The sequence below is a fragment of the Otolemur garnettii genome, unplaced genomic scaffold, assembly GCF_000181295.1.
Source record: "Otolemur garnettii isolate 467f Iridium unplaced genomic scaffold, OtoGar3 scaffold00181, whole genome shotgun sequence".
Taxonomy (NCBI): Eukaryota; Metazoa; Chordata; class Mammalia; order Primates; family Galagidae; genus Otolemur; species Otolemur garnettii.
Window position 1 is genome coordinate 2,408,879 of NW_003852576.1, and position 8,551 is coordinate 2,417,429.

Sequence of the window (8,551 nt, forward strand, 5' to 3'; positions counted from 1 at the left end):
GGTCCGGGCTGGGGATTTGAACCCGCCACCTTAGGTGTACGTGGCTGGCGCCTTAGCCGGTTGAGCTATAGGCGCCGAGCTGATAATGATTTTTTTAACCATCCAGTTAAAATGTTCTTTGAACATTTCCCCACCTCTTGCACCCTTCCCTTCTTGAACAGAAAGTTGGTGGCCATAACGTGTATATAATTTCTTTGCTAGCGCCAAGACTCTAAGTTCACTGAGTTTTTGCAGCGGCATACTGTAGGAGGTTTAGAACGGACCTGTGTAACTTCTGTTACCTGCTAACAAAACCCACCCGTGCCTGTGCACCTGTCTCCCACGGTGGCAGGCAGAGTTCGGAACCATCGCCAGCGCTGTGATGCTTCTGTGAGTTTCGCCAGCCATCATTTCCTTCATCCACATGTCTAAGATTGGTATTTGTGTACATGTCCTTTATTATGCTGGGAACACCAACTGGGTATTCCAAACAGTATCATCTGCCCGCCTCTCACCCTGCAGGTTCTTTGAGGGTACGTCACATGTCTTTATAACCTCAGTGCTCAGCAGAGCCTGCCACTGAGGCCTGAGTTAGTGAAGATTGTTGCATGAGCAGAGTCAAGCCAGGACTTTGAGTTTATTTGCTGGGAGTTTTGGGCAATTTATTACTTTTTTAAATCCACAACTTCCTTGTCTCTGAAATGAACACTACATCCGACTGACGGCCTAGAAATAGTTGATATGAGCCCAGGTGAGCAAGCATGAATAGTTTGTGTAATTTCAAAATGTCAGGCAATTGAAATAATAAAAAATAACTGGTCATCATAATAGCAATAATATCGAAACCGAGCCGTGGTAATTACTGTGGTGTGGTTTATAGCAGTGAGAACTGACAACAGCTGAGCCATCACCAGAGCGTCTAATGCAATGTAGTGTCAGGCAGCTGATAACAGTTACTGGATTTTTAAATTATGCTGTGAATAGCTACATGCAAATTTCCTTCCAAAGGCTAAGGGAACTAAGAGGCCAAAGAGAGAGGCTCAAAAATCCAGTTTCTCAGAGAGAAATATTTAACAGGGACCAATCAACTGAATCAGTGTCTCTGGTGGCTGAGGGGTGGTGGTCCCCATCGTCAGCCTCCAGAAAACATCCTTTATATAGCAAGCTTTTTTGTAAAATATGCACAGCTGGTCATGCTTCAGACTTTCTTGGCGAAGTTCATGACCACTGGGGAGGCTAGATAAACATTGTTATGAGGGGTTATCTGTGCTGTACTCATTGTTGCTCTACGGGGGATTATCTGTGCTACGGGAACAAGATGGAGTCACTCTTGCTGTGCACCAGGCCGTTTTCCTACATGTGCCCGGCCCTACTGTGAGCACTTAACAAAGATCTAATTTAATCTTTACAACATCCTCCATCTATTAGACGCCATTAGCCTCAACTTACAGATGAAGTAGAACTGTCTTATCCAGTACAGAAAGACACACAGCATTTGGGGACACGAATAAAAAGCAATTGGAGAGGGGTGGGTACAGTGGTGTGTGGAAAGATAAACACGGCCTTGCTGGGTTATCCAGCACGGAGTGAACAGTGGTTACCTCTGGGGACTCAGATTTAGGGAGTAGTTTTTGCTTTCTTTTCTTTTTTTCTGGAGACAGAGTCTCATTATGTCACCCTCAATAGAATTCTATGACATCACAGCTCATGGCAACCTCAAACTCTTGGGCTTAAGCAATTCTCTTGCCTCAGCCTCCCAAGTAGCTGGGACTACGGGCACCCACCACAACGCCCAGCTGTTTTTTTGTTACAGTTGTCATTGTTGTTTAGTTGGCCTGGGCCAGATTCGAACCCACCCGCCTGGGTGTATGGGCTGGCGCCCTACCCACTGAGCTATGGGTGCCACCCTAGTTTTTGCTTTCTACGAGGTACTTTTTCTGTTTGGTTTGAAAAAAAATTTTCCCAATGAGCACGCATTACGTTATCATTAATGAAATAAAGCTATGAATGATAATTCCATTTTGGAGCTCTGCGTTTTATGAAAAAGAAGTGGCCAAGAGGCTAAATGGTAACGTAACCAAAATATGAATTTAATTCTCTTTTTCTGGCCATGAAAGTTGTTCAGTGCCTGAGTTAAAATAATGCATTTGAAACGAAAGAGACTCAGAATTTCTTTTTTTCCTGCCCCTTCCCACCATGTCCCTTGTTTTCTGGGTCACAGCAATTCGCTTGCATTTTACATTCCTAATTGTGGATGGGGAAGTTTAAGCTAATGCAGCATGCAGTTATTAAACCTCCCTGACTGTAGAAAAGACCCAACTTTCTCACCAGTAAAGGCCTCTTTCCATTAAGGTACGAACTTTGGAAAATTTAATATAACAAGCGATGCCATTCTGGATTCTGTGGATGTTGTAAAATTTAATGAAATCTGCCTGCGTCACCGTCTACCTGGGTGAGCCGCTATTTAAGCAGCGGGCACAGGGGTCTTCTGGTCAGCCCTGTACATAGGCAGGTCCATAAAAATGTCCACATTTACACTGGGAGTCCATCCCTGGTGTTCATGTGTCAGTGACATCACCAGGCTTCCAACACTCACAGTCCAGAGCCGTGCAGGGGCTGAGGCTGGGGCCCTGCTGGCAGCCAGGCCTGGGGCCCCACCTGCGCCTTGCTGCCTGAGGGATTCCTGCTGTCTTTGTTGCCTCAGAAACTTTTGTTACCACAGAACTTTCTCACACTTGCTAGCCCAGATGTTTGCAGAATTCCAGGGCTAGTGTGTGTGGTCAGGCAGCCAAATTCCAATTTTAGAATGCTGCTTGTGACCAGGAAACTCTGTTAACTCAGGCTTTTAAAAGGCTGACAGGGAGAGAGAGAGTGCGCACGCGGGTTGTGTGTGTTGGGGGGAGGACAGCGTGAAGATGAACAAACACGGCATTTCCAACCCGAGAACAAACATATATTTTGATTTCCAGGGGTTCTGAGTGTTAGCAGTGATGAAACAAAGACATCTTAAGGGCAGAGAGGTCCTGGCGTTTTAAATCATCTGAACTTCACAAAGGATTGCACGATGGTTCTCTCAGACAGAGATACCGGGTTTATTTCACTTTGGAATTTCCACTTACTTTACAACCTCCCTTAGTAAAGTGTCTCAGAATTCGGCATTTTCTAAGTCACAGAGTTCTTTCTAAGGCCTACAATAAGCCTTTCTCTTTATGGAAGAATCTTCACCTCCTTCCTTCCTTCTTTCCTCCCTCCCTCCCTCCCTCACCTACTTGACAGGTTTCGTCACTGGTGTTGAGGATACATCTTTGAACCAGACAGACAGGTTCCTTTGCTCTCAAGATACGGACATTCTTGTGAAGATAGATAATACATAAATTAAAAAAGAACTTGGGATATTATTAAATGCCATGAATAAAACTAAACCAGATAATGTGATAGAAAGGGGCTGAGAAATGGGGGGGCTTTCTGCTTATAGTTGGGTGGTCTGAGAAGACTTCTCTGGGGATCTGACCTTTCAGCTGAGACCTGACACGATGAGCCCTGAGATCTGAAGAGAAATAGTGGGAGACCCTTCCAGCCAGATGTGGGGGCTCCAGCTTTCCAGGTATTAATGGCAGCAAGGTGGGCAGGATCATGGTACCTACCTCATCGTTGGTTGGGATTAGCTGAGGGAACACACCAGAGTGCTCAGACAGTGCTTTGGTACTTCACAGCCTGAACCACATCAGTAGGGCTTTAAAAATGCTCCTTCCTCTGTCTCGCTTAAGCAGCACATATCCTAAAATTGGAAGGACACAGAGATTAGCATGGCCCCTGTGCAAGGATGACACGCAAATTTGTGAAGCGTTCCATACAGATGCTCCTATCCCCTACAATTTTTCATGTCTGTTAGCTGAAGTAGTTACTATATCACCTGTATAAAAATTTGCTGGCTGTAGAGATCAGGATAAAGGGTCCACTAGAGCCTTGCTTTGGGCCCAAGGTCTAAGAGCAAACGAGATGACGCTGCGTCCAGCCCTGCCTCTGCGTCCAGCCCTGCCTCTGAGGTTATCAGTGGGATCAATTACGTCCCCTATGGGCCAACTGAATTTCAGGAGTTGGCTAGAATTTTGTTACGTGATGGATGAGTTGGACACAGGACGTCCCAACGTGGACCACGCCCTAGGTTTGCTTAATCCAATTCCTCCTCCCAAAGGAGGTGAGATGCAGGACGCTCTGAAGCCAGGGCCAGCGTGCTCGCAGGCCTCAGGAGGGAGACTCTTGAACTGTGCTCATGTGCTTGGCAAGTCCTCTGCTGAAATTCCCCAGTTCTGCACTGCAGAGCGGGAAGAGACGGCTTTGGCTTGGAAGATCTGACAGCAGGTGTTACCTTGTGGCTGCCAAGTGGTAGATAAGAGAGATTCCTCATTGCAAGAATGCTGGAGAAAGCACATTTGACTGCATGTGGGCCAGTTTGGAATTTCTTCTTACTTGTTGGTAATAGTCGTAGACTTTATTTCAAAAGCTGCATTCAAGGCTTGCTCAAGTACCACATTATATAAAGCTTAATCCTCGTGTTTGCAGAGCATTTATACCTTGATCTGATCTTTGGGCCTTAACACATCCTGGGGTCCTTAGGGCTAGCTCCAAGAATGGAACCCCTGGGTAGTGAGGCACAGGGGTCAAGGGAATCAAGACTCTGATAATAGACTTCCAGGAGGTTGGGTCAGGTTTGACAGCTAGCTGTGAGACCCTGGTTAGCATAGTCTGGGGAGTTAAATGTGCTAACCTGGGTCCTCTCTGCAAGGTGGGAATTATAATACCTACCTCATGGGAGTGCTGTGAGGATGAAGTAAGTTAATATAGTGAGCCCCTTAGATGTAGCATCTGCTATGAACCAGGACTTAAATGGGAAGGTGGGGGAGACTGAGACGCAAGAGGTCACATTGTCACATTGCAGGCTCAAGGGATCAAATTTGAAAGTTGAGCCCCAGACACGAGTCTCTTGATCCTAATCTTTCTCCTTTTTCTTGTGTTCAACGGTTATTGGTTATGATTTTACAACATAAACTCAAAGGTAGAATGTGAAGATATTGAAGATGCTATAATACACCAGTATGCTATTCAAAGTCGTAGGACTGTTCTCTCTGCTTTACAGATGGGAACTGAGGTACATGACAGTAGAAATGACTCAACGTTATTTTGTTGGTGTTTTTTAGTATGCCACTGGTCTTTTCATATCTATCAGTAGTTCCTAATTTTCTAATGAATGTGAAAAATGTAAGGCTGAGAATGGTATTTCCGTATAATTAAATGAACTGTCCTGTGGGACAATGCTCTCAACCCTACAATTGTATAAGAAGATGAACTAGAACTTGAAAAACATCACAGTTGGATTAGAGACAAACTTCTCCTTGGAAATTGCCTGAACAATGGGTGTCTCCTTATTTTAAATAAGCTCTTAAGGTTAATAGTAATTTCTGTTTTTAGAGACAGGGTCTTTCTCTGAAGCTGAGGCCACAGTGCACTGGCCCTATCATAGCTCACTGCAGTCTCAAATTCCTGGACTCAAGTGTTCTTCCCACCTGAGCCTCCCAAGTAGGTGGGACTACAGGCATGTGCCACCATGCTTGGATAAATTTTGGTTTTTTGTAGAAATAAGGGAATCGCTGTGTTGCCCAGGCTGGTCTTGTCAAGCTCTTGGCCTCAAGCTATTTTCCTGCCTTGGCTTCCCAAAGTACTGGGATTATAGGTATGAGCCATCATGCCCAGACAATATTGATTTTTTTAAAAGGAAAAATTTATTTGAAGATAAGTCTAGTAAAAATAAACTACAGACATCACTTGATAACTTTTTTGAGAAGTAGAAAGAGGCCTCAAAGGTAAAACAAGAAAATGGCATATAATCGATTTGGGGTTAAAAAGCTGAAAGCCTGGCCAAATTGTGATTTTCCTGAGTAGTTCCAGCAGATGGGGGAGGATTTCAAATGGGGTTCTGTCACCCAGTGACAGGCTCGGTGACACAGGTGAGGCCCCCTCTGGGGACTGCTGGGAAGCTGGCATTCATGGGGTGCTTGATAAACACCGGTGTCAGACAGCCTCCGTATGATATGGAGAAGTAAAGGAAAGTCAGCAAACTCATGAACCAACTTGAAGCCTTAAGTTTTCTCTTCAAGTAATTGCTTAAGGAAAGGCCATTTGGCTTTGGCTACCGGCAAATGGAAAGGTTTGAATTTCATGAAGTCTTGGAGAATTCTGGGTGGGATACACACCGATATGATCAAGAGGTTGTTAAAAGGACTTTTGCAAGTGAGCACAAAATGATTTACATTAAGCACAAGAATGCTGTCTTGGTGTCCGAAGTGAAGTGGGGGAGCTCTGAGGAGCCCCCAGCATAGCGACTTGAGAGTGGAGCGAAGGTGAGGTGAGAAGCTGTGGTGATGGTCTGTTGGGTGAGGCAGAGAGGTGGGTAGGTTGTGGTTAAGTCGAGCATCTCCTGGAGGGGGAGAGTGTAGGGTGGGGGCCCAGATCTATTCCATGTAACTACCCAGTGGCCCTCAGGCCTACCAGAATATACATGAAGAAGTGTCTGCTAGGAGCTCTAGTTCGGGAACTATCTAGTTCGGGAACTATCAAGCTCTAGTTCGGGAACTATCAAGGTTTAACAAAACCTGCACAGAACCACAGATTTTCATCAGCCATTCAGTACTGAAAGCTATCACTTAATCCGCCTGAGGCAGCCCAGTCTGTGGATGTCCCAGCTGTCCTGGAACATGCCTTTTGTACTTTCTCCTAAGATGTTTCTATCAGGCGTATAAAAGCCAGCATTTCTTTGACAGCTGATTTGACGTGAGTGCTCCACGTGTAGCTGTGACACTGGTTGTTAGCTGTCATGACGACTTACTTCACTCATGTTTTAAATTGAGTCTAAGTCTTTAGAAAGTATGAAAATAAGTGAATGTGTGGTCATCCTCAGGAGAATGCCTTGAGAGATGATTTTAACTTGGTTTGAGATGAGGATAGGCTGCTGTTTTAAAGGCTGCATTGTTGTGAACAATATTGTACGCTAGGAAACTGTTACACAAACATCTGAGTTGAAAAGGCCTTTCTATGTACCTCTTTTACTTAGAGAAGAGAATTCTCCACCCAGGAAAAGAAACATGAGCATTATTCGATCATTTTTGTTTTTATTTTTTATTTATTTTATTTTTAGACAGAGTCTCACTATGTCACCCGCAGTAGGGTGCTGTGGCGTCACAGCTCACAGCAACCTCAAACTCTTGGGCCTAATTCTCTTGCCTCAGCTTTCCAAGTAGCTGGGACTACAGGCATCCACCACAACGCCTGGGCATTTTTTGGTGCAGTTGTCATTGTTGTTTAGCTGGCCCGGCAGGGTTTGAACCCACCAACTTTGGTGTATGTGGCTGGCGCCATAACCACGGTGCTACGGGCGCCAAGCCTATTGTATCATTTTTAGAATGGGCCTTAGATGGGAAAACAAAAAGAACTGCTCTGTGACCTTGAAAAAGTACTTTTCCCTCTAAGCCTCAGTTTCCTCATATCTAAAATAAAATTAATGAGAGTCTATATTATTCAATTTTTGCTAGAATTAAATGAAACATGTACAGCAACTTGCATATAAATGTACTTTAAATATTTTTTTAAAAAAAGCATTGGACTGAGTGGCTGACCACGTATCAATGGCTGTCCTCATAGCCCAGTGAGATGGGTGGCAGTCGCTCTCTTTTGACTCTGGGAAGGGGAAGAATCATAGGATTCAAATTCTGTTCTTGGCCATGTATTTATATACTGATAGGACTGGGATTCAAACCCAGTTCCTTCTGTCTACAATTCGTATTCTTCCCACTGTGCTTAATTTTTCTTCTCTCAGGTGTCCTCAAACGATGGCCCGCTGGCCACATGTGGCCCTCCGAGGACATTTATCCAGCTCGTGGGATGTTTTTGCCACCACTGCCTGTCCTACTTAGCAGCCGATTTGTCTTGGGGCCCGCAGTCCAGCTCTCCACCGGTCTGAGGGACAGTGAACTGGCCCCCTGTTTAAAAAGTTTGAGGACCCCTGGATGCTATAGTTTAGTGAGTGGATAGTAGTTACTGTATTTTGCTGTGTATAATGTATATTTCTTTGCCTAAATTTTTGAGGGACAAATGAGAATGTACATTATACACGGGGGTACTGTTGAGCAGTCCCAGCTGGGTGCGTGGGGCTGCAGTCCAGGAGGATCCAGGATCGTGGACGTGGGGTGCAGTGGCCTCTGCTGAGTGCTGTGATCAGAGGAGAGGGTGGCAGCTGGGCTGGCAGGTGGCTGCAGCTGTGTGTGGGGGAGGACTGAGGCCTGAAGCCTGAGGGCTGCCCCATGGAGGGATCGGGAGTCCCCTGTAGGCCCCAGGGACCTGCCTAGCTGCCTGCAGCTGCGAGGCCTTAGAAGCTCTGGCCCTGCTGGCTAGGAACATGGCTGTCTCTGCTGTGGCCCCGACCTAGCAGGGAGAAAGGAGGGGGTAGCTTCGCAGGCTGGTGTGATCCAGGAGAGAGGAGGGGGTAGCTCCACAGGCTGGTGTGATCCAGGAGAGAGGA

The 8,551-nt window shown here is 45.7% G+C and overlaps 1 protein-coding gene and 1 pseudogene across 4 annotated transcripts in view; both read left to right on the forward strand.

The window, feature by feature from the left end:
- The window catches only part of LIMCH1 (LIM and calponin homology domains 1), a 359,691-nt gene that overhangs the window by 62,518 nt on the left and 288,622 nt on the right, over positions 1-8,551 (forward strand). The window lies entirely within an intron of this gene.
- LOC111721757 lies at positions 3,738-3,837 on the forward strand (annotated as a pseudogene).